The sequence below is a fragment of the Notolabrus celidotus genome, chromosome 16 (genome assembly GCF_009762535.1).
Source record: "Notolabrus celidotus isolate fNotCel1 chromosome 16, fNotCel1.pri, whole genome shotgun sequence".
Taxonomy (NCBI): Eukaryota; Metazoa; Chordata; class Actinopteri; order Labriformes; family Labridae; genus Notolabrus; species Notolabrus celidotus.
Genome location: NC_048287.1, coordinates 24944298 through 24971703, shown reverse-complemented (window position 1 = coordinate 24971703; position 27406 = coordinate 24944298). Strand labels below are relative to the sequence as shown.

The 27406-nt window shown below is 40.8% G+C and overlaps 1 long non-coding RNA gene across 1 annotated transcript in view; it reads left to right on the top strand.

The window, feature by feature from the left end:
* Positions 1 to 1250: 1250 nt before the first annotated feature.
* Positions 1251 to 27406, top strand: part of LOC117827826 — a 91131-nt gene continuing 64975 nt past the window's right edge. Inside the window, exon 1 of the long non-coding RNA XR_004634283.1 lies at positions 1251 to 1596. This is a non-coding gene — a long non-coding RNA (uncharacterized LOC117827826). The remainder of the gene's footprint in view (positions 1597 to 27406) is intronic.

The window sequence follows — 27406 nt, the reverse complement described above, 5'->3', positions numbered from 1 at the left end:
ATACTTTATTAAATCAGGAAGTCTGTTTAAGGTAACCAGAGCTGTGTGAGGACAGGCTGAATCCATTATTTATACAGGCGATATGTCGGTGCATCAGTCTCAAAAATCTTGGGGGATGAGATGGATGTGAACCTGTCATAAAAGTTTATAAGGTATAAGGTAGTATAAGGTGGTATTTTGCTTTTTCCCACTGGCGCTGTGAAATTATGATGAAATTCACCCTGAAGATTCCTTCGAAAGAAGTCGTCCCTGTCTAACCTGAAAAAAAAGTTCTTATAAGTGAACTACATGTCAAGTCAACTTAAAGATACATGTTTTGATGTGCAAATTGCACAGTGCGAAAGGAGCTTGAATCTCTATCAATCACTCAATAAATCAATCAAACAGACCTTATTTGTAAAGCACTTTTCACACAATGATATTTTATCTCAAAGTGCTGTACCTAAAAATAATAAAAATAGCACAAATTAGAAATATTAAAAAAATAAGAAGACTTCCCTTTTCCCCCATCCCAATCCCAACGCCAGCCCTGACCCTAAACCCACACCACAATCCATATGTAAAGTTAAGAACATAATATATGCAACAATGATAATAAAATAACAACAACAAAATAAATAAAAAAGAAGTTGCTGAACGAACTGAGGAAACGCTGTCATGATATCTTAACGAGGAAACACCGGAGGAGAAATAAGATATTAAAACTCAACACAGGAAATTAAACTCACCAAAATAAAATAAATCAATAAGATGCTAAAATACTAAAATATTAAACCAGGAAAAGAAACCAAGATGCTACACTAAATGTAAATACAGCAAAGTGAAACAGAACAAAATGTTAAAATGCTGAGGGTCTGTAAAAATCTTAAGATAATAAGATCAAATTAAGAACAAAAAAAAATGTGTCAAAAGTAATTTAAAAATAGGACAGTGTATACTTAAAAAATGTGACTAAAATTGCAACAAGATAATTAATAAATGAAGTCAGATGGAATAAGACTATCATGAGAATAAGTCTCAGTTAAAAGGGAGACTAAAATTGACTTTATGCAGTATAAACAAAAAGAAAACATGTTACACTGAAATACAAAGAGAGCTGCTTGTAGCTTGTTGCAAAAGAGCACAAATACCAAATCATTGTTTAAGAACTTTGGGTGGCCAAATTTTAAGATGAGCCGAAGCCACCCCTGGACGCCCCTTGGATACGTCCCTGCAGGTGAGTGAGCGCGATAATAAGTGCGTCACTCACTCACCTCCAGTCTCCCCCGTTCAAAAAAGGACGCCATTTGAACGTGCATATTACTGCACAAAAATATGCAAAAGCTTTATGTGGGCCTCAACGTTCATTGAGGGTATTTTTCTAAAGCACGAATAAGTTATCTGATGATATTTATGCTTCAAAGACGTGAAAAACGAGCTGAGTTCGTTTAAAATTGTTGGCTGACGTCCTGCTGCGAGTGAAGTAAGCAAGCAGAGACAGGAGAGAAGAGGCCTGAAGCTAAATGACTACAAGTGCAAAGGGACATTTTACCACTTGGATATTATACAGTTTCCATCCATGGAGGAAGGAGGAGTAGACCCCATTCAACTAATAAAGTAAGTCAACATTTTTTTCTTACTGTATTGATATAATTTAATTTCCTTGGGTTATCCTGTGTGCTTGGTTTGGCTTGGCACTGAAGGGATTTTGTTATCAGACAGACTGTGTGAGGTTATTTAAAATATATGTTTCTTGAATTGAGCTTAAATTGGTTGTTGAGTGTGTTTTGAGTGTGTGGAGAATCATTTGTTGCAAGTTTCCTCTGAAAGTAGATATCCATTGTCTTGTTTTCAGACTGAGCATTGTTACTAAATTTGATGGAGGTATTTCTTCTTTATTTTTGTAATTGCACAGAACTTTGTTATACAAAGTATTGGCATGTACAAGAGAGACTTGTGTCCATTTCCCCTGCAGTCCTCAGTTTTTAAAGATTATTAGAGCTAAATACAACCTGAGAGAGACAATATTAATTAGAGTGAGCCAAAATTGCAATTTGCTAAGACAGGACAGCTTCACAGGGCCCTTAAATGGTATAATCCACAAATTCTATCCGTAGGGGTTATACATAGTAAGTCCATTTGGTCCAGAGTTTAATGAATACATCTTTCTGAAGTAATTGTTCAGGAGGCAACCAGGAAATCGCTAAATCTACACCTCCCAAGAACAATGCAGTAAATTGTAGGGGTAGGTCAATATTAAATATGCTTTTTGACATTATATATGAAGCTTTATCCAGAAAGGTCTGAACACTGGGCACTCCCAGGAGATATGCCAGTGATAAAGGTATTTTTGAACACATCAAGCATATAACCAAGGAATGTGTAAGATATGTATTGATGCTTGGATAAATACTTTTGGATGAGGGAAGTATACATTTCTTTGAATTTATTCTAAATGACATTTTGAGAATACTTTGTGGTGGTACAAGACACTTTTTCAAATCTGTATTTTTCAACTTTTGCTCACAATCTTCCTCATTAAGAGGAGTTTCTATTTCCTGCACTGTACCGCACCCATCAGCAAACATCATGGTTGCTGACAGGTGTAGCCAATAACACTGATTATCTCTTAACGATGACACCTGGCAGAAGGTGGGATATCTTAGGCAGGAGGTGAACAGTCCTTAGCATTGATGTGTTTGAAGCAGCAAAAATTAGCAAGTAGATGTGATTGAGTGTAGGAGGCTAGGAGGCTTTAAGGACTCGAAACTGTAGAACTGGGAATGGGACAGCACTTTGTGACTTCTCATGTGACCTGCATGACGTCATGTAGCTCACCTTAGCCGCATTAGGAATTTTTATTGCACAATTTTTTACTTTCCTCAAATTTAAGGCTCTTAAGGGATGGACTGACTGCCATGTGGTCCCGGCTGCTACTGTACATACTGCTAAACCACACAATTTAAAACATATAGGCTTATAAATATTATACTATATGTGAAGATGAATAGATTTAGGCTGATTAAGGCTGTTTTTGACGTTCATACTTACAGGCAAACTTTTTAGTAATGCCAACATTGGTTGTTCCAATCATGCTTCTTGTTAACTATCTCTCTATTTTAAATTTCATGTTACGGCGTTCATTTACCCTTACATGCCCCCTGGAAATCCCATGTTTCACATCAAAATGCTATGAACTATGGGTTATTCCCTTAGCTAAGTCTGCAAAAATGCCCCTTTACGGAAAGGTGAGTGTGTGAGTGTGGACATTGAGATTGGGCCTAAATCTCCCAAACTGCAGCTCTTGAGGTGTTTTCCTGGTCTGCAGGGGTCAGTACTTACCTGAAGTTATCCAAGGAAGGGAAACCAGTGAACCTGCAACACTTCCATGATGGCTTATTGCTGAGACCAACTGTTCGTGGTGGTCTCTTGGCTTTAAATAGGACAGACTCACCTTTATGTGCCCCTGCAACTTTGCACAGAAGTCTAAAACTTCGACTTCATATACCACCTCACCCCAGAGTTCACCTGACAGTTTCAGTCACTGGCATGAAACGACTTGATCAATATAGACCCTGAAGACTGTGTGAACTGGTCTAGCTTAAAAATCTTGTTTAAAAGAAGAACATCATAAGTTCAAGATATGAGTCAGAAACAAAGTATGATTTCAGCAGGGACGAAAAGTTATAGTGTCAGGAGGATGAGTTGCTAAAGTTTTTACAGCAGACATTATAGATTGAAGGAAAGTCTGAAAATGAGCAGGAAGAGAGTTAAGATTCTTGGCTATAGTTATATATTTTACACTCAAACTTTTGCTTCATTATACTAATGCAGCTGTGCAAACAACAGATGTGATTTGTTGGATATAGTTCTCTCATGGGGTTTCCACAACACACAAAGATGGCAGCGCAAACATTCGCATCTTGCTTTTTTATGACCATATCAGGAAAAAACAATAGGCAGGGAATGTTTGAACATTCATTAAGTGGCCTAAACACAAAAGCAAGACATTATATCCTTGAAGGAGAACAAGAACAACAAACTGCCTGAGAGAACAAAAAGACCTCAGAGGGGAGAAAGAGAGAGTAGATAAAGTTCTGTGTCCAATTGATTTTATTTAGAAGACAACTTCTTATCTTCCTTTCTGTCTGTAGTCTTACATCATCCCTTCCAGTGGTGTACTCAAGGGGGGCGGCACCCCTGGACCGCCCCTCCCTGGGGCCATCACGTCCGAAAGAAAATGTTCTAAAGTGCCCTCTTGGATTCCACTGTAGTAGATAAAACATTAAAAATTGCCTTCTCTGATGCCCTTTCAGAGTAAAATGCATTAAACATGCCCTCTAGATGCCTCACCTATGTACAAAATGCAAAAAAGTGACCTCTGGATGCCCCACCTATTTATGATATGCATAAAAGTGACCTCTGGATGCCCCACCTATTTATGATATGCATAAAAGTGCGCTCTAGATGCACCACCTATGTGCAATACTCCAAAAAAGTGCCCACTGGATGCCCCTAAAATTAGTAAAACATCAAAAAGTGCCCTCCGGATGCCCCATCTATGTACAATATGCCAAAAAAGTGCCCTCTGGATGCCCCACCAATGTACAAAATGCAATAAAGTGCCCTCTTGATTCCCCACCTATGTACAAAACGCAAAAAAAAGCACTCCAGATGCACCACCTATATACAATACGCCAAAAAAGTGCCCACTGGATGCCCCTAAAATGAATAAAACATCAAAAATTTCCCTCTAGATGCCCCACCTATGTATGGAACGCAAAAAAGTGCCTTCTGGATACTCCTTAAATAAATCAAAAGTTTAAAAAAATGCCCTCACCAGAATGCAGGAATTAAGTGTTAGCCACTTGAAATTTTCCGGGGGAGAACCCTCAGAGACCCTCCTGTTAATGCTGCCTCAGTACATTTAAATTAATCCTAAACTGTGACTACCAGGGGTTTGAAAGGAGGTGGCCTTTCTGGGGTTTTCACCCCTGCCCTCAAACAGCCTGAGTACTCCACTGATCCCTTCCACTTAGCTGCCTGTCTGTTTTCTGAATCAGTCACAGTGTAGCCACCTTGTCCAACATCCCCCTTCTTTCCTTCAAACACTGTATTTCCTGTGAAATAAACTCTGACAGCCTTCTGTCGTGAAAAGAAGACTACCTTGAAAAAAAATTCTAATAGCTATCCCACTTCCTTCCACCTGAGTCCTGTCTGCCTGTCTAACCTCAGCCTTTTGATCTGCATTGTTTCCAGAGTTCTCTCCTGCCTGAGCAGGTCTCGTCTCTGTCTGAGCTACTGTATGAGCCCTGTCTGGCTACATCTGCTGCTATTTTACCCAGAAATCCTTATTAGCTGCTATATATCTCAGCACCTGAGTAACTCTTACCTGTGTGACCCTGCCCTCACCGAGCTACCACACAGTCACTCTTTACTTCTCCAGCCTGTCACTAGTGAAGGTGACAGCTCTCACCCTTCCATGACTTTAAGGAGGTTAGAGGGTAGTTGCATAGAAATATTCACTCTTGATTAAAAAAAAAGTGTGCAACTTCTCTGCATGTGTGTCTGCCTGTCTTCCTCTGAGTCTATCTTGCAGCCCACCTGAGGACTCCTAAATGTGTCTCAAATTATCTGGCTGTCATTTCATGCTTGTCTAGACTGTATCAGTCCACATCAGGGGATGAAATTAGCACCTGCCATCTGCTCGATGCAGGGGAAATGTTCAACCTGTCACCACGGCACTTGTGCAATCTTATATAAATATTTAGCAACATATTTAAACGTTTTCAAATCCTTTTTTTAAAAAAAATAAAAACAATTTCTAACTAGAAAAGTCCGAGATATATTCTTTGACATAGGCACTCCTTTTTTGTGTCTTACTCATTTTTTTTTTTTGTTTCTTACCAAATAGCTGATATAACATGGTTGGACTTTTGGTTGAGGTATTTGTAGGTGTTGACGAGCATGATAGTTGTTTAAGCTCAGGTAAAGATAATCATCATGGTGGAAAACACCTGACTTATATTTAAAATACTAATTTCCTTATTACAACTGTCATAAAAAGAAACAATCTTTATAAATGAACCTCATCTTAGTGCTAGATAAATCTTATTCCAGCTTTCACCATGGTGCAGGCTTCCTTGGAGTGTTAGTGCTTATTGTTGTGTGTTTGTGTGTTTGTGTGTTTGTGTGTGTGTGTGTGTGTGAGTGAGATAAAAGTTGGATAAGATTTACACACATCATTTTTAAAGTGCAGTTTGTGAAAAGAAAAAAATCGGAGCACAACTCAGATTTTTATTGGACCTACTAAAACGGCCATCTGTGGCTGCCTGTGTGGCTCACTGCTTTTCAAACCTACTTGCATCTGTGTTTGGAACTCAATATGTTGATCTTGTTGGACGAAAGGTCTGTCAACTCACTCTTCTTTTTAATTTAGTCACTCTCTAAGCCTCGATTAACTCCTGAGGATCTGAAATGTACTGAAATGTATTCAGGAACTTGTCACCAACCTTAAACGGTGTGAAGAGCTGAAGAGCTAAATTTACAAAGAGCATGAATGTTGGACTGAAATACATTTGCAAATGTTTGCCACCAAGTAAGCCATGCCAACACCAAATATTGTCAGTGCTGTGTTCCAGATCGTTTTCACCGATCATGTGTTGAAAAAAGTTTTAAAGGTTTGGAATAAATTTGGACTTGTTGTTGTTAACAGGCGGCCAACTCTAAAAATATCCACTATTGATGTCTTCTAGTTCTTGAATCTGATCTTATGATTTTTAACACTTAAACAAAATGTTGCTCTAACTTCTGCTTAATAGCTTTCTCCCAGTCGTTCACTCCAAACTAACCTTTCTCTTATCCGTCCCCCCCATTCTCCTCCCTCTCTCCTTCCATCCTCCGTCTCTCCACGCTCTTGTCGCACCTCCAGACGACTTATTTACTAATGATGTGCAGCAAACGCTTACTCTTGTGTTTTCACGCTGCTCTCTTCACCTCACTCCTCCTCCATTTCCTCGTCCCCCCAGCTCTCCCTCCATCCTCTCCCCGACCCCTGAATCCACCTCCCCTGACCTCCCTGAAGGTGAAACCTGAGTATCTTTAATTGGCCGGTATCAATTAAATTCTGAAAGCACATGATCTCAGGGGGATGAGTAAGCGGACCCCGCTCCAGCTAGTTATCTCTGCTTCCTCCTCCTTCTTCGCTCTGTGGACTCCCGGACCTCAGTTCATCCTCTCACATGATACTACTGAAGTCTCTCGCTCCCTCTCTGCTCCCAGATCTTCCCTTTCATTACATGGCCATCTCTTTTCCCTCCATTTCCTCCCCATCTCTCTCTTCCTTATCCATTCCTGCCGCCACTTTTAAATAGATCCCCGCGGCAGTGACTGAGCCAGACACGGCCTCCATCATGGGACCAAGAGGAGGCTAATGCCTTTTTAATGAGGCCTCGGCCACAATGTGACACAGTAAAGTGGCAGGAATCGGTGGCTGGTGAGCCCTTGGTCCAGGGTATTTATCACCTAAAACCCTCTGATCCACTGTGCCTGTGGGAGGTAGATGGGGGGGAGGTAGAGAGTAGGTGGAAGGCAGAGGTTGAGGAGGAAAGAGAAAGTTACAGAAAAGCAGGGTATGCAGTGAACAAGTCAAAGAGATGAAGGAGAGGAGATGGAAAGTAAGTGGAGCAAACAGGTGAGAGGAGAAAACAGAGTTTATGGGAGCATTTTTTAAATGTGTCGCCAAAATAACCCAAAATAGAAAAGGGAAGAAATAAATGAGTAACGGCTAAATTCCACTAGATCCACATCCGGTCTGTCTCTGTTCCGTCACAGCACTGGATCTGACGGGTTTCTATTCTAGTCAATGGGTTAACTTCCACTGGATCCACTCAATTGTGTTCCGCCTGCGTCTCAGATCGGCACGCTGGAGCCCTCCAGATCAGATACGTAAGACTTCAATTTTTGCCGTAGGCCGGAGAACGATGCATCAATCTCAACAGAGAAGGTTGAGCAGGACAGGAAGTCAGGCACCAAAACAAAATAAAACATGCGGTTCATTTTCAGAATAAAAGATTCCATGTTATGGTATTTCACTTAACTACAACAACGAACCATCATGTTGAGGGGAGCCAGGCTTGGAGGATAATCGTTGATTCAGTGATTACCTTGGGAAAACCTCTTTCACATGACTCCAGCTGTCTGGAAGTCCTGCGCCATGCTGCGTTCCGAAAACGCAACCGATGGGCGTCGACAGATAAGAGAGCCAAAGCCGGACCGCAGATCTGGTGAAAGTCCCATATAAGACAGACGAAGAGCTAGAAGATCACTGCTCTGAGAAAGCTCCATTTCTTCTTTAACCCTCTTCCTCCTTCCTCGTCATCTTAAGTGGATCTCACATGTTTAGCATCCCACCGCCAGTAGCCCCTGGAAGCGGCATAATGTGAAATCATAATAAGAACCATAAAGCTTCGACAGTAATTAATATTCCTCCATACATATTGCCGCAGAGCCCGAGAGAAAGGCACTGAGAGTGGTTTCGCCTCCAGTGAGGAGAACTCACATTATTATATTCCCACTTCATCCAATATTAATGCCCATTGGGCCCAGTATTCTAATATGAGCTCTAGTGAAATGGCCTTAAGTGGCTGAATGGCAAATAAGATAGATTAGCAACAAAAGAAAACCACCTATTTCATTATTAACGCACATGATTGAAAGTAATGGGCAGAGTGAAGGCGTGAAATCTAAGAGTGTCTGAAATATGAACTGATGGAATCTCCTTTAAACTCCATTTTCGGCATCGGCGTGCTCGCTTAGGACTTCAGTGGCGGTCTATTATGGCTCTGTGCCACATAAAAAGAGTGAGGTCCAATAAAATGGCCGTTGTAAAAATCGCCCATTACAGTTATTTGCTTCAATCTCTCCGTGCTGCTGCATTGAGCTTCGAGGCGACACCACCGTATCTGTCACACGACCTGATGCTCAGGGAGTGATTTATTTTTGTAGTATTTATTACTTATTGTTTTCATCAGAGGTACTGTAGCATGCTTTGGCTTTAGATTACCATTCTATCAAAGGTTTGATACTCTCTCTTTCGAGGTTGCCGTTGTTACTGAGTCTGAGTCTACTTTCATGTAGCTGCACAGAACTTACAATTGTATCCATGCTCAAGGGCTGATCAGACAATAATACACGTGTGTTCTGGGAGTGTTGTGAACAGCAGAGGCTGATTCAGATTCAAACATTAGCGTCTCCTATAGTAGAGGAATTTGTGCCATTTTGTATATCAAGCAACATCCAAAACAATACAGTAACAGCTGACATTATAACATCAAGTCATCTGTTCCCAGGCAAAGAATGCATGGATGCGTGGATGGTGACTTTGTGTGCTTTTGGCAATGCTTTGCAAGTTGCAGCAAATTGGACTGATCAATCAATCAATCAATCAATCAATCAATCAATCAATCTTTATTTAATATTGTGCCAAAACACAACAAATGTTATCTGAAGACTCTTTACAAACAGCAGGTCTAGACCGTCCTCTGATATACTAATAACAAACACCCAACATCAAGCCAGGATAAGATCCAGTCCCATCTTACAGACAGGACTCAGTCTGATCTCATCTTAATCCGACATGAGTAGAGCACTTTGTAGCATTTAGCAAGTTACAGCGACGACGACAAACTTCACTTTAACATGCAGAAACCTCGAGCAGAACCAGACTCATGTTAGACAACCATCTGCAGAGACTGAGTTGGGGTTGATTGTAAGAGACCTGTGTTGATTCGACCCATCCAACCACCCCGACTATACTCATCCTTAAACTCTTTTTTTTTTACCTCCGTGGCAAGGACAAACTTCCTTTAACAGGTAGAAACCTCGACTAGAACCAGACTCATGTTAGACAGACATCCGATGAGACCAAGTTTGGGTTGGAAAGAGGGATAGAGGAAGATGCAGAGAGAGAGAGGGATGATAGTGGTGAGACCGATAGTAGTAGTTGTAGCAGCTGGAGTCTTGAACATCCACACCAGCGACTGAATGAGGTCTCTGTCTGTCTTTTATTGAAACATCGTGATGCGATGTCTTCTTCCAGCCTTTGGCTTGTTTGGATGCGTGAACCTATAGTTGCTTTTCTTTGTTGCTTTCCTGACAGAGTTTTCACAAAATCAGTCATGACTTCAGATTAAGACTTTTTAGGTTACACTGTTTTTGGCCTGAAGGCTCTCCTTTGATCTTCCAAAATCTACATACCCTCAGCTTGTGTACAAAGTTTAAAAGTAGTCCTACTTCCCCTTCCAGCACTATAACTCCTGCATAAAATGTATCCTCCTCCTACCTGTCTTACAAGTTTACTTTATATAATTTTATCCGCACACCACAGGGATCCAAACTCCTCTCCCTCTGATTGCAATTTGTATCAATTTGACACAGGGTACTTTTTGATTAGCTTTAAATGAACGTCAATGATAAACTTTAGAGAATTGACCTTTCCAGTGAGGACAGTTGTTGTTGCAATAAAGCAAAGCACCATGCTGCTACAGAGAGAGCTACAAGCAGAGCAGAGGGAGCCATGGGGGCGGAGAAATGGCTTGTAACAGCAAAGTTGCTGGTGCAAATCTAGTTCTGAAATGACTCAGCAATTACCACCAGGGTGTCCTTGAGCAAAGCAGTGAAGCCTCTCTCTTCTGCAGGGTCCTTAGGTGTCGAAGTTTGTTGGAAACATTACGCAGCTCAGTCAGCTCTCTGTTTGGAAACAGTGGAGGGGAACAAATAAAAAGTCTGGTGTATGTATCCGCACAGATGCCTCCGTCCCAAGAGTACCACTTTTTATAAGATTATACCGCTACTGCTGCTTCTGCCCTGTTGCTTCACCCGACACGCTGCGCTCTGTACTGCATTTGTGATACACAGCAGACAAGGAATATGCTGATTTCCCATCCCACGGGAGCTAAGCTGGACTAGATTAGGCTGATGTCCCTGTGGGGAAACTTGTCTCCAACTCAGACTCCGGCAAAGGTCTTAAGCAGGGCGAAGCTACATGATTACCGGTGTAATGCTGTCCTTCCGGTGAAAGAGAAACATACCTGGGAGTCTCCCGGTCAGGTTCCTACAAGCTGTAAGACAGCATGAGTATTAGTTTTTAAGAAGATAAGAAGATATGCCCTTCATTTTCCCGCTGCAAGCGTATGTTCCAGACAGTCATAAATGTTGTATGAGTCTGAGGAGGGCCTTGGGAGAGGAGAGACGAGGAAGTAGAGGAAAAGAGGACAGCATTAAACGAGGAAGAGGAAGAAAGAGGGACATAAGTGACAAGTTGGTGGATGCATTAGAAGGAAAGACACTCAGCTGAGCAGATTCAAGGCCAGGGTATGAAGCAGTGTGTATATATTATCTGTAATAAGTCTGTTTTATGTGCATACAAGAGTTTGCATATGTTGTCACTACAGTGTGTTTTACTGTGGGATGAAAAGAGTGATCGTGGCCTCGGTTCAGGAATCAAAAACATATCTGAGAGAGTCTCTGCTGTAATGAGCATCTGACTGTAAATACTCTTGCCCCCTGTGTGTGTGTGTGTTTGTGTGTTTGTGGGTGTGTGTGTGTGTGTGTGTTTGGTTGTGAAGGGGGACATCAAAGTAATGATCTGCCTTGCGTGACCATGTATACGCTGCATGCTGTAGGTTTAATCAGGCACTCAGAGGCTCAATAAGTTCTGCTTGTAAATTAAAACAAAGCTATTTACATTCATTTACATCTCCTTGCAGCTCGTGCATTTCACAACAAGCTCTCTGAATGAACCATGGAAGCATCAATTTATCACAATTTGTTCAGGTGCTCATTGCCTCATACTGAGTGGCAGGTTTTTTCTTCTCTTTCTGAAAGTGTAACACATTAAATGAATCCTCGAAACTTCTTTAGACAAATATTAGATTCCTTGTTTTTTTCAGCATTTAACAGATACAGAAAAAAACATGTAATTGCTTTTCCTCATCTTCTGGGCTTGTAAAGATTATCCCTGCATGTGTCAGTGTTTTCCCTATTGTCATAGTTAATCTACTATTAAATACAATGGAGGATTAGGGCCACATCAGGGAATCAAAATAAGAAGAAGTCAAGAGTAAAGTCCTAAATGTACTAGTATAAAAATCATAATTTTACGAGAATGAAGTAAGAAAAAGTTGAAAATTTACAAAAATGAAGTCTTAAATTTATGAGAAAATTTGTAGATTTACACATATGTTAAAAATATAGAAAGATGTAGTAAATACAGGCCATGATTAATCTTTATGTAGGTCCAAATAACATGAAGAAGGTCAGCCACCTGCCTGCACTAAAAGGAGGAACGTGGATCAATTAGCTTGCCTTCGTTACAGTCAATTCAGAATCCTGATACTTAAGACGATGTGGTGCTGATGTGCTAAACTATTTAGTTTTTTTTATGAACCTTATATTACAGTAGAATTTCACAAGATGATCCACGGTCCTCTTTGTAGTGCAGGTGGCTAGCTGCCTTTCTAAACTTCCCCTACAAAATAAAATAGGCCAACCATAGCCTAAAATTATTGCTTTTTTCTCATGTATTTGTGATTCAAAAAAAATTGTACTTCCAAAAACTTATAAATGCATGACTTTATTCAGATTATTTGTGAAAATTTAGAACTTTATTCTCAGACTTTATTTTTGTAAATGTATTTTATCTATCTATCTATCTATCTATCTATCTATCTATCTATCTATCTATCTATCTATCTATCTATCTATCTATCTATCTATCTATCTATCTATCTATCTATCTATCTATCTATCTATCTATCTATCTATCTATCTATCCATTCCACCTTTATTCAGATAAGAGAGGACAGTGGATAGAGCAGGAAAGTGGGAGAGAGTGGGGTAGTGACTTGCAGGATGAGGGCTGCAGGCTGGAATCGAACCCGGTACGCTTGCTATATAGGCGTGCAATTCAACCATTAGTCTAAATCGGCACCTATATATATATATATATATATATATATATATATATATATATTTTTTTTTTTAAAGATTAAGTGTCGCTATTTTTTTCAAGGTTACATTTTTGGCCTTTTAATGGATAGGACAGCTGAAGAGGGACAGGAACTATGGGGAGTAGAGAGAAGGGGAAGACATAGTTGGGAGTTGAACTTGCGACCATCTCTTAAACAGCGAGGCCAATACAAACCCATACGATTTTCTTCCCGATACGATCTCTCTTTTTTTCTACAAGCTGGACAAAATACTTCATAGTTAATATTCTGGAATAAATAGTTATTATTTAACGCACTAAATGTCGGAAAATAGTGACGAATGTGCGACACTGCAAAGCACAACAAATCAGTTTTCTATCATGTGAGACAAAGAGAAGCAGCCCATCGGATCCCTCCTGGATCTAATATATTCTCATTTTTAATTGATCCCATATTTACCTTTAATGTATTCTGAGCGTGTTGCTTCATCAGTCATTATTCTAAATTAATTGCCAGAAAATAAGGAGGAAAAAAAACACAACCAGAGGCAGAAAAGCCAGCGGTCTCTGCAACAAACAGAGTTTCTCTCCGGGCTGATGTGGGGCAGTGATGAATACGACTGCTACCCCATCATCAATCAGACCACAGCCTGTCTCTCTCTGGGATGGCCTCCCGCCTGTAACACCGCGGCCCCCCCTGAAGGGGCCTCAGAGGGGGCTCGGTAGAGACCACAGAGGCTCCCTCTCTTCCCTCTTTCTGCCTCCGCTGACAGTGATCACCCCCATCCTGCAGTCCCCCCCTGGTGAGGAAACAATCCCTCAGCGGAGATGCTAAAAAGAGCCTGAAGTGACGCTGGGAGTAGAAGAAAAGGTGAAGGGAATATGGAAGAGTAAGTTAAGGGAGAGTTTAAGGAGATATGAAGGTAAAGGGGGAGAAAAGGAAGATAGGAATGAATCTAGGGGATATGAGGGTGCTCCTCTCTGTGACTCACCCTCCCCCCATTCCTCCTTTGCTCACACAGACAGAACACACTGGCCTGTCTTTAACAAGGCGCCTGTCCTTGGGAGATTTCTCTCATCATCAATCAACTGCAGCCAGGGAGCGACAGTGGGCAGAGAGCGGGCGAGAGAGATTGAGAGTGTAAGAGAGAGGCAGGGAGAGAGAGAGGGAAAGAGAGAGATGGATAGAATGAGAGAAATAAAAGTAGAAAGTGAGGGAAGGAAAGTGAAATTGATTTAATTAAGAGATGGAGGAAGGAGTGAATGAATTGAAGGAATACATTTCTGAAATGTCTCCCCGGTCTGCCTCCATGTGATGCTCGGCCTACAACAGGCTCATTGAATATGAAACAGCTGCTACATGCCGAGCTGTGGTGCAGCAACATGTTGTGGCAAAGCTCAGTGCACTAACAAGACAAATAGTGTTGTTTTCAGAAGACTTTTCCTCCTCAGATAAGCCAGGTGAAAAAGTTTCCTCATGATTTATTGCCCTGATATCAGTTTTGATCTATAATCTTTTGTCATTGTTGTGCCTGCACATGTTGGATGGCTCCGACCAAAAGAGAATCCAGGTTTAACATCCTTCTATTATCGAGCAGACAGTCCAGCAGAAATCCTTTCAGCACCTCTGAAAAATCACCACAACATTTACAACACCAAACGGCCAATGTTCAGAGCTCAGAGATTGGATGTCTGCCAGCCTGAGAGAGATTGTTCTGGTTTTTGGAGATTTTTATTTCCCCCAGTGTCAGGAGGAAGCTCACTTGTGGAGGCCTGCAGAGTGAAACAGTGCTGTGATTTGCATACACATCTTTCCAAAGGCAGTGTTTTATTTTACATTTAGTGAACACCACAGTATCACTACAAGTTCATATTAAATGCAATGCCCTATCAACCTTCTGTTTACATGTGCTTAGCCAAAGCAGGGGGCAGACTACTTTCAGATTGTAATAGAGAGGGTTTTATGCAGTACTTATGAAGACAGACTCTCACTGGTGGGCTGCAGGCCATGATACTCTCCAGAACAGACACAGATGTGGAAAACAGGACAGAGAGAAAATGCAAGAGATATTTTATTTGTACAACTTTGTGCATCTGTGTACATTCCTGTCTTCAACCAAGCTAAGTGGGCATGTTCATATCAACAAGTGAGCCCCTACAGACATAGACACTTTAAGGTAGTAGAACTGTCATTGGAAAATGGAAGTGCAAGTATTGGTGGACAGTTTCAGATTCATCCCTAAAGTGAATCGTTGAACAGATCAGTTTTGTACAGTCGTCTCCTTTATAGTCAGCTGCCATCCTTTAGTTCATTGACAGACTTGCATCTGCCTTCCACCAGATCCGTCTCCGATCCTCTGCAGTCCGGCTCTGTGCTCTCTCGTCCGTTAACACCCACTGGCTGCGTTTTCAGAACGGAGCACGGAGCAGGAACTTCGGACACCTGGAGTCACGTGACCAAGTTTTTCCTGCGGTAATCACTGAATCAAAGATTATCCTCCTCCTCTCCTCATCCATGTTGTCTTTATTGGTCTCAGAAAACCTCTGACCTGGCTCTGCTTATCATGACGGTTTGTTGTTGTAGTGAAGTGAAAAATGATTCAGCAATAACACAGATTGGTTGATGCATTGTGCTCTGGCATCCGGCAAAAATACAAGTATCTGATCCGGAGGGCTCCAACCTGCCAGAGTGGATCCAGTGGAAGTTGACACATTGACTAGAAAAGAAACCTATCAACTCCAGTGCTGTGACGTGACATATCGGGGACAGACCGGACTCAGATCTGGTGGAATTTGGCTGTTAAGCCAAGGTCAGACTACATAATTATAGCCTTATCTGACAGACTGAGGTTTCAGGGACCATTGTAACAGACTACTGAGTGAGTGTGTGGAAGTATGTTTGAGACATGCCTGAAAACTTGTGCTTATGATTACTGTCATGAGAATCACTTAATTTGCAGACTAAAACAGATGTCAAAGAACTTGTGCAAATTAGAGAAGTGATGGCTTTCTCTCTTGAGTGCATGTGTCTCACCGTGTGTGGTGTTCTGTCATTGTATTGCGTTTGATCCATAAACATATAACACAAACCAGTGTTTTTCTATAGGAGTGCAATGTGCAATTCACTGGCCTCCTGAATATGATCAACCCAACAAACCTGTGTGTGTGTGTGTTTGAGTGTGTGTGTGTGTGTGTGTGTGTGTGTGTGTGTGTGTGTGTGTGTGTGTGTGTGTGTGCGTGTGCGTGTGCGTGTGCATGTGTAAATGCATGCTCTACATCCACTAGTGTATGCTAATCAGCAGCCATAATGTCCTGTCGAGGGAAACACATAAATCAGGTTTGGTTTGACTTTGTAGTGAGACAAAGTGTTCTGGGAGACTGGGCTGTAAAGAGATGAGCTTCACACACACACACACACACACACACACACACACACACACACACACACACACACACACACACACACACACACACACACACACACACACACACACACCGACACACACACACACACACACACACACACACACACACACACACAGAGAAATATGTAAAGTGTATTATTTCCTCTCCTCTGCCTGTCCACATATCACCAACTCTCTGTCTTTACGTTCCGCCCTCTCTGTCTCTCTCCCTCTCTGTCCATTGTTCTGTCTCCTCATCCTCTCTCTTTTCTTTTCAATGCTTGTCTGTACTTAGACCGAATTATATGCTTCCTCTCATCTCTCCGTCTGTATGTGACTTTACCCTTTGCCAACAAGCTCAGGCTGGAGTCCAAACACGTGACTCACAGTGCCACGGTGGTATGGACATGTTCCTGAAGGCAGCATCAGACGTCTCTAGGTCTCCTGATGACGATGGGACTACATGTGAAGCGGAGCTGTAGCTGTCAGTAAAAAAGGTATCTCAGTGAGACATAGAGGACTCACAGAGCTGTATATGTAGCTGTAATGTCTTTATTCAACAAACACATACTGGCACAAACACTCATCAGGCTAAACACTCGCCACGGGCAGAATAACTGATGAAATTTTCTGCCAACTCTCAGAAGCACTTTCTCCGTCTTCCGGCTGGCCAAGGCAAACAGAGCATGTCACCACTCCCGCATCGCCTTCTGCGGGTTCATTTTCATGACAGCACAGTCTAATTGCCGAGGTAATTAGATTAGGGAAGGCTGTGTTAAAAATAAAAGTCTCTCATGTTTCTCAGCACTTTTGCCTCAATGGGTAGAAGACGTTTGAAGGCAACATCCATGGAGGCCAACAAAGTGCTGCTCCGTCCTCTCCTTATGCTCGCCCCTCTCTTCTCTTCTTTGGCTGCAGGGAGAATGGCACTAAAGAGAAACTTCCTTTCACAGAAAATGTTCCGGTGGGGTTCCCGTGAGAGACAGGAGGTCAGAGGTCACAGAGTCCGCTCTTTTTAGAGCGAAGTTTTGAAGCGAGGATGTGTTGTTTTAAGGAGAGGGATTTTGATCATATCCATCAGCAACCGGTCTCCAAGGGGAGAGACATTTTACTTTGCCTGTGATCGTGTTTGTGTGTGAAGACACGGTGAGTGTGTGTGTGTGTTGTTGCTGTCAGAGTGTACATCTAAGCTGAGATACAAAGTGTTGTCAAAACTCTTGTTACTTCCTAGAGTCTGAGTTGTCAAGTTAATATGGTTTGATGCTCAATAAGAGCTCCACAACTGATCTGTACGTCCCTTCTCTTCCACTAAATTTCTTTTAGCTCCTCCTGGAGAATCCTGACACGTTTCAATGTCAGATGAGATAATCCCTTCACCGTATTCTGGGTCTTTCTTTGGGTCTCGTACATTTTGTACATGGCCGGATAATTTAAAAAAGAAGCTTCAGGAGGAAAGGAAAGGAACAGGGTTACAACAGATATTAGATTAACACCACAACTTCTGCAGCTTTGTTAGCAAAATTGTACTCCTGCACACTTTCATGCTAAACAGGAAATTCAGATGGATGTCCATTTCTTGGTCCTTGATAAATATTGGTCATAATCATATCTTCCAACCACCTCTTTTATTCAACACATTCACTGGCTCCCAATACAGCATCACATTCACTCCAAGATCTTGCATGTCACCTACAAAGCCCTCAAAAACTTTGCACCCTATACCTTGCAGATCACCTTCGATCTGCCCGCCTCAATTTCTAGATCTTCAGATTCTGACCCCCATCACCAGGACCAAGTTCTGCACTTTGGGGGTGCACCAATCATCCACAACTCAGACTCACTCCAGTCATTTAAACCCAAACTCGAAACCCACCTTTCCAAAAAGCATCAAATATCAGACTCCTGAGGCATATCCTGTCAAAGTTTTAAATACTGTATTTGTATTTCTGAATTTTGTATTTGTGTAAAGCATCTTTAAGTATTGAAAAAGCGCTATATCAGTCCTATTAATTATCATATTATTATTATTATCATTAGTCATCCTTCTCAAAAACCTTTTCCTTATTTCTTTCTTTCTTTCTTTATTCATTTATTTACTTATTACTTATTTATTTATTCAATATTTTTAGGCTTTTACACATTTATTATAGAGGAGAGGAGAGGACAGTGGATAGAGCAGGAAACTGGGAGAGAGAGTCGGGGTATGACATCCAGGAAAGAGGCCACAGGCTGGACTCGAACCCACGCCGCCCGTCATAGTGGTACGCAATTTAACCATTTCCGACAGTCAACTTTCCGACCGTCTTTCTGATTTTTTTTTAAGTAATGAAAGTAAACAGTATGTTGGTTTGTTTAGCATTTTTATTTATTTATTTATTTTTCAAATATCTGTTTATTTGAATTTTTACATATTGCAAACAGAAGATCAGTGTAAACAATTAATACAAGTGATGCTTTTTTTTGTATAAGAAACAAAGTAAGTGAATGAATGAAAAAACGGCAAATAATAATACATGATGATCATTTAAAATAAAAGATGAATTAATAAATAAGACAATAAAAAATTGTGAAAGTAGAATAAAATGACTAGATTAATATTTTAAAAATAAATAAGTGAAAAACAATACAATAAAAAACAACAATAATAATAATAATACCAAAAATAAACTGAAAAAACTCATTTTTAGAGGTAATTTTTAGAGGTAATATTTAGAGTTCATTTTTAGAGGTAATATTTAGAGGTCATTTTTTGAGAACTTATTTGGCATTTTGTCTTCATCTAGACTCCAGAAGTAGGCACCACTTGTGGGTAGTGACAGTGTTTACAACATCCAACAGGCTTCATGTCTAAATCAAGTTTGTGACATTAGAGCTGTATGGTATGAGTAATATCTGTGCTGCTAGTTCTTTAACTCTTGAAACAAATACTTAAATGTACCAACCTTATCGAAATGTTAACCTAAAATCTCTATATGTAACATCATCTAATCTCACATGAAGGAAAACCCTTGTCTTCTGATCCTGGATGAATAATGGTAGTACCATTTGTGTGTATTTGTAGTATGTGTTTCTGCTGGGTTTTCCTCTTCTGTGAGTGCTCCCCTGCATACATGACGAAGCCCGCGGTCTCTCTATCTACTCTGTTTTTCTTTAGGTGCGAAGGCGTCTGGATCGATCGTGCGAGCCGTACACTTGATGCCTGTTGATTGATGGCGTAAAGGTGATTTATTAGTCATGTCCAAGTTGCAGGCAGCAAGGGGAAGGCTCTTTTGTCCCTGTCTTTTGAGGGCCTTGCTGTAGTTTTTCATTGTGTTCGCTGTCTTCCCCACTCTCCGCTCTCTCTCTCTCTCTTTCTCCTGCTCTGTTGTACTGTCACCCTGCAGTGCCCTTTTGGATCTGGCTGCGAAGCTGCCTTGTAGCAAGCGGCGCAACATCTCAGATGTCGTGACCTCAAACAGCTCTGAGTGTCTTTCTATAGAAAAGGACTTCAAGAGAACCATAGGCAGGGATGACGCAGATTTCTCTGGAGTGCTTTTATTGAAGCCTAATAGTGCACAAATCACAAGCTTCAATATGTAACCTTTGTCAGAGTGGTCTTGCTTGAATCAGGCTGGGTCGTGAAGAAAACAGGAGGAAGAGAGGGACAGGTTGACTCGACTGCTCCTATAGCTCTTGAATCACACTGACAGCTAGCAGAAGAGGGTCAAGTCTAAAATGATTGTGACTGCTCATGAGTGAAGGAGTGTGAAGAAGAGGATAGTTGACATCTGGTGCTTTGGAATTCAAACTTTAATACCAAGTAGTTTGTGATACCACGGTGAGTTCAAGAGACCCTTTAACATGAAAGTGTGATGGTCTCTTCCTCAGTCTGTTAGTTTACACAAATCTTTACATCAACTCAGGTCTTCTGACTTTTGTTATCTGACCCCATTTACAATGAGTATGTTGAGGTTCAATCCAATGTCACAGTAGATGTTATGATCGTGAGATGTTAGATGAAGCAGGAAGATTTTACACCGAAAAGAATGATCAGTTTTTGTAGATGTAAGGCACAATTGGATTCTGATCTGTTGGGACCACCTCCCACCGTTCAGGCTGTGTCCTTCATTTTTGACAGTGCAAACAGGAAGCAAGTCTTTTGTGTAAAATAAGATTTTTGTGAAGTTTGAGTTTGTAGATTCTCAGGTTGAGGTTATTTGCATTATTTTATTTAAATGTACAACAAAGAAATATCAAATTGAATACTGTGTATCAGTTTAGAGTATTGTTTTGAGTAGTGCTCCAGCCTTTAAGGTTACAAAGGGTTACAGGCGGAGCGATGTTGTTTCCCCACAGTGCAGTGAATGCATCACGGTTATGCAGTGTTCAGTTGAACTACAGTCGCAGTGGACATTGAACGTGTCTGAAATGCACAGCAGAAGTTGTCTCCATGCTCTTCCTTTACCCACATCCTGAAAGTTTATTTAATGAAGTGTATTAAGTAAATAGTTAAAGCAGAGTCAGCACGGTAGACTAACAAATCTGCTTTGAGGTGGTAGGTTTTGAGCTGTCACTTGTTTCAGCTGTGTTTATAACCCGCTCCAAAGGTCTTTAAGCCCCGCCTACCTTTTATCCTGCGACATGATTGGCTGTTCAATGCTGTCTTCTTCTTCTGTTTAATGTTGGGTGGCAACTAGCGTATAAGGCAAATTAGCGCACCCTCCCTTTCCAGTCGTTGGGGGGTGTAATAACAGGTTTAAATATATCAATTTTTTATCGAACATTTTTTTATTTACATTAAGAAAAATTATATCACGATAATTATCATATTAAAATTATCGCCCAGCCCTCCTGCACTTGCCAACAATTGTAGTCTATGATAGAGCAATGATAGAGCAGGTGAAATATTACTCCATCCTCTATACGTTTGTGCCTGTTTTACTGTCTTTAGAAGGACCAATAAAGATAAGACACTTCTTTTCAGCGCAGCATGTACTCGTGCCATATTAAGTAAATATATGATGCTGAGAGTTTGAGTGTTTGGAGCTGGAGGGAGGAAGCTGTCTGCTCATGAGTACATGCCATTTCTTATCACAGATGAGTATCCTTCCCTCCAGAGTGATATGAAACACATCTGAACACATGATCAACGATCCAGTTCAACAGTGATAGATTTCAGGCTGCTAGGTTTTGATATTGCCTCGTTTCAATGTGTGAAATGCGACGTAATGTGGAATGATGTGATGCGATTCAACAGAGCACAAACAGATCCATTTTAATTCTGCAGTGTTTTACATCGGTTGCAAGAAAATCCCTCTGTAAACAATAAATCAACACAATGCAGTTCAGAGGGAGAAATATTATAATGCGTTGTATTCACACTGTCATTTATTATTATGTAGACTACTGGAAATTTATAGCAGATAGAAAAAAATGTATTTTATGTTAATACTCTTCAGCAGACCTTGTACAACATAGAACACATTTGTTGCTGGAGATGCAATTATACTTATAGGATATGTTGGCTGCCTTTGTGGGTCCAACTATTCTTATTTACCTTTTAAAACCTGACAACTTAGACAATAATGCAAAGAAAAAAGAGGATACTTATACTTGTGTTGAGCTAAGAGCTTGTTTCTAGAGCAAATGATGAATCTTTTGACTATTCTGTTCTTCTTCAGACCTTTCCTTGAACCCTGATCATCACCTCTATGTCAAAATCATCATCAAGCAGAAGCTGTTCCCTGATTTCAGGGAACAAAGTAAAGTAGAATATCGAGAGGATCTGTGTCCTGGTCGTCACAGTCTTGACTTTCATGTCAGAAATCACTGGCCGGTCAGTATTAAGTAGCCGGGAGTGATCCGGTAGTTCGGCCTGGATTGGGGTAAATTGCAAAAATGGTTGCAGTGTGGTCGCCACTTTATTTGATGAAAATGACAGCTGACAGGGCCATGGGTATCTCAGCCCTTCTTTGCTGTCAGTAGTTCAGTGTTCATGACATGATGCTGAATTTACCCCAAAGAAGTTGGACACAGGCTGAGCTTTGAAACTTTTCCCAGGGGGGACTCAGGCACTCAGACTTTTTGCTGCTGTGACTGTCTTTTTAAGTTTGCCTGTTGAGCTTTTTGAGATGTCAAGTGTATTTTAAATGAGTATACCTAAGTATTCTCATGATCTGGAATAAGTTTTTTCATATCTAGTCACGAGAAAAGGATGACATTGCAAAGTTGTTGCAGGTTTTAGTTTTTTCTTTAGGATTGTGACTTTACTATAGAGCTGGGCGATATAGAGAAAGATGTTATCATGATAAAATATTTCATATTAGTCTATTGATAATTATCAGGATAAATATGAAACCTTCATTTAAATTTAAAGGCAGATGTTTGGTACTGAGTGTAAGATGAAGAAAATAGACAGTTTGTTAGTTTGTATCTGGATTTAGTTTTCTGATGAACTTCTTGAATCCATCATTTCTGACGGTGTTAACAGGAAGCAGGTCTTTTATTTATTATTACATTTTTGTGAAGTTTTAGTTTGTAGATTCTTATTGCTCTCAGGTTGAAGTTATTTGCATAATCTGATGTATTTACCCACATCCAGAGAGTGTATTTAATTAAGTGTATGAAGTTAATAGTTAATGCAGAGTCAGCACAGTGTCAGACTAACCACTCTGAGCTGCTAGGTTTTGAGTTTTCTTAAATGTGGCTGTTGCTTGTTTCAGCTGTGTTTACATTCTTCTCCTCTCACCCTGCAACATGATTGGCTGTTCAATGCTGTCTTCTTCTTCTGTCTAATGTTGGATGGCAACTAGCGTTTAAGGCTCATTAGCGCCACCCCCCTTAAATAAATCGAATATGTATTGAACATTTGTCATATTTATATTGAGAAATTATATATAATTTATGATATAATTATATCACGTTAATTATGGTTATCGAATTATCGCCCAGACCTACTTTACTACATGGAAAAATACGTCTAAATAAGGCGTATAGGTTGTTTTCTTGTTACTTCTTCCAACATACAGGTGTAATCTGACCTGTTTGTAATGTGCTGGTGTATCAGACATCCTTATTGACAGTCTAACTCTAATAAAGAGAGAGAACATGATATGACAGGAGAATTTTGGCCAAGCTGTCGTCTCTGTTGGACATTTTTTTCTATGTATATTCTTGTTGAAATTCTTGTACTGTACACCTTCTTGTTTGCTGCTGTAACTCCATGAATTTCCCCGTTGTGGGATGAATAAAGGAGTATCTTATCTTATTTTATCTTATCTTATTTCAATGTGAAAAACAACAACAGATGTAGATTAACTAAATCCCTCATTGGAGTGGGGAAATAGGGGGAGGTAGAGCGCTCAGAGCTCCGGCCGTAACAGGCTTCTCGTACTGGCTCTGCCTTCCAACATCTCACTACAGACTCTGCTCTGTGCTGTGTTTTGGGTCATGGGGACCATAAGGAACAATGTGGTAGGGTAAGTTGTATCCGTGTTGTAACTACCTGGAACTTGCATGAACAGAGCTTGGGTTGATTGAACGTGGCAATGATGTATGTGTTGTATGATAGACAGTGAGAGCTGACATGGAGAAGAGTGGCCAGAGCTAACTGCTTAGCAAGATAGGTCCCCACTTCATAACCCTTGGCTCTGTTACCATCCATCTCATGTTGTGGGAGACATAAAGTACCATGTGCTATAGGCTACGTAGCTTATCAATAAAGAATATTGGTATGAGCACATGCATGGTGGGGGCTTATTCTCTCTATAAAAGCACGAGTACCATGTCTTTATTTCAAACAGAGCTGTGTCTCATCAACTATCGATGTCATAATACTACAGACATGATGTATAGTTATTTCAAAGCTGGGTAAACCCTACTTAACAAAAAGGAGGGAAAAGAAAAGAACCGGAGAAGGATGGACGAGGATCACACGCTCTTTGGCATTTTCGTTTCTTTGCAGCAGAACTGGAGTTCCTCTGCGGAGGACTCAGCGGGAAGTCGGCTCCACAGCTATGAGAAAGCGTGTATTTGTGTATGTGTGTGTTTGTGTGTCAGAGAGACTGTGAGAAAAATGGTGGATTGTTTATTCAGTGTGCATTTGAAGTGAAACCGGAGAGGCGCAGTGAAACCTGCAGGGAGCCTCGACAGGAACTAAAAGGTAGTGTTCTTTCACTCAGGCGTTATATACACACATTCACACTGACAAACATGCTCTCTTTGTCTAGAAGACATGAAGTTAGAGCATATGGTTCCGTACGAAGACATCCCATGAAGGACTGCAGTAAGTTCTCCCTTTTTTGAACTCAGTGCATCCTTTCTTGCGTAATGCTTTGATGAAAATACAATGCAAGCTGCAAAAGCATGCACAAAGGCTGCAAAAATACACACTATAAATACATTAAAACGAGCAAAAAAATACAAAATAAGAGTTCTCTTTAGGCCAAGCTTTTAGATTATCTTCAGGCAGCTAATGTTGGCATTATCAGCTTGTCGCTCTGTCTATTGGTATTGGTCCTAAAGAAGTAAAGAGTGGACGCTTGATGAACTGCAGTTTACAACACTTCCACATGGGCTTCCTATTTTGAGACCGGAGGTGGCCGCTCGGTAGGCCTCTGCGTCGGTACTGGGGCTACGCAGATGATTTCAACGTAGAAGTATAAATCAGACTTAAGTAGGATGTACGTAAGAACCACCCATGTTTACATTAAAGCAGCAACACGTAGGTAGGCTAATTATGTAATGCACAACAGGAAGCCAGGTGATAAAGTACTCTATTGGCTGAGAGTCTTTGTCCACTGTCCCCTTTGTGATTGTAACGCTGTGATCACACTGAAAGCATGGTCTATTATTATTATCAAATGATGTTGCCCCACCTCTGTGATTAGTATTCCGTCACTACTCTGTTTTCGTCCTGTATTTTAGCCCAAACCATAAACTATTATCTTAACCTAACCCAGTGATTTTATGCTATCCTAACCACACAAATGTGACTGTCTGACATTCACCATGTTCTCACTATGATGACGAAAGACAGGCAACACTGTGTCCCAGCAGGTCTTTTATCTACATACGTGCATGAGACATTTCAAGAATAGCAACTGATGAGGAGCCATCAGCGGGTGGCTATGGCCCAAAGGGTACAGACGCTTTGCTTCTAATTGGAGCAAATCACGGTTCAATTCCCAGCTCCTCCACTCTGCATGATTAAGCTTCTGAACCCTAAATTGCTTCTGTGCAAGATGTGTGAAAAGTCAGATTAAATCTTCAGTGTATGTGAATGAGGTAAATGTGGCATGTAGTGCGAAGCACTTTGAGTAGTCTGAAGACCAGGAAGGTGCTTTAGAAGTGGAGTCCATTTACAACCCAAACTCCTGAAAAGTTGGGACGCTGTTTAAAATGCTCGGAGAAGTTGAGGGTGTTCCTCAATCAAGATTTCCTCTTTGTGTGGAACAGTTTGACACCTAGGTTTGACACCGTATATTATAATAAGACAGTTCTTGTTACTAGACAAGTGTGTTTTCTTTCTTACCTTGACATGTTTCAACAAACTTCGTACAGTCTTCTTCAGAAGAGTAACATGCTGGTGGCGCTGGTGGCCTAGCGATCTAAGCGCCCCATGTATCAAGGCTATAGTCCTCGTCGCAGAGGCCACCGGTTCGACTCCTGGATAGACTATAAATAATGGACGTAGTGACAGTGACGTTATACGTTTCTGTAGCGCTGTTTTGAAGCTATACTCAACCTAATACCTGTCGAGCTAGTGATGTAAAGAGGCGGCTTTGAGCCTCCTCGCCAACAGCTACAGTGCCCCCACCTGTCAATCCAGTCAGCTGTGTCTCTCATAATGGAAAACTTGTAATCTTAATATCTTCGAAATGACCATGTTATGAAAAAATTCAACCCTGTGTGCCGATCAAGGAATGAGCTATCCAAACTACACTTGTTTTTTGTACCAGGATGGAAACATGTTTATTTCTGCTGTAAAGATCTTCTTTTTTGAATTGGTGTGATTGTGGTTTCCAGTACTTCCGGAGCCAGCCTCAAGCGGACACTCAAGAAACTGCAGTTTTCAACATATCTGCACTGGCTTCAATTCTCGCATCCAAACCTGCTGCGTCAGGAGCAGCTGCCTAAAATGATTAGGCAAGAAGAAATTGCGAACAGGAGGTGTGCTAGCTGATTTCTCATTTGCATCAATGAAGCTGATGACAACACAGGCCAGAATCAACCCACCAGATTTAAAACCTCAACATGCACCCCTCTTCATTTTGAATAATAGAGTCATACATAAACAGCATTCTCCTTCAGCAGATGTAACCCTTTTAAAAACCTCTGAAAGAAGAGAGGCTGTTTTAGGGATTCTGGGAGTATCAGTTGGTGTTAATATGTATTCATGCTCACATACCGACAGGTGAGGTCTGTGACATCATCCAGCTAATTGATGCAACTTAGCAGCACACCTGCTGTTTATAGAGCTGTTTTCTTCTCACCACCTGTACCTCCTCCTGGTAATGGACATTATTTTGGGGGTAAATTTGGGGAGATTTTCATTTCTAATTTATTCATGTTTGGCCACCCTGTAACTAAATCAACCCTGGTCTCCATTCTTTAGCCTCTCTTTTCTGACTAACCACTGTTGGCAACCACTCTCCATGGAAAGAGGAATAGAAATTTAATTAAAATTTGTCAGGGTTTTATATTTTGAATAAATTTGGGGCAAGCGACTGATAAAAAGTTTTGGACTGGATTTGTTTTTCCAGAGATGTAATTAAGTTTTTTAATTTGTAGAAATCTCAGTGTTTCAATAATTCTTGCGATATAGAGCCACCTCTCTTATTTGATGTCAAATATACCGTATAGTCACATTTCATCAGTCTTTGGTCCTTTACACTCTCATCTCTTTGTGCTGCTGTCTTTTGTTCCTTATCACTTTCTCTTATTGAAATGTGCTTCCTTACTCTGCTGCATTTCTGTCTGTTGGTATTAATGAGAACTGGTGGTGTAATTAAACAGCAGACATTACTTCAACTTACTGCAAAACAATTCACTGTTA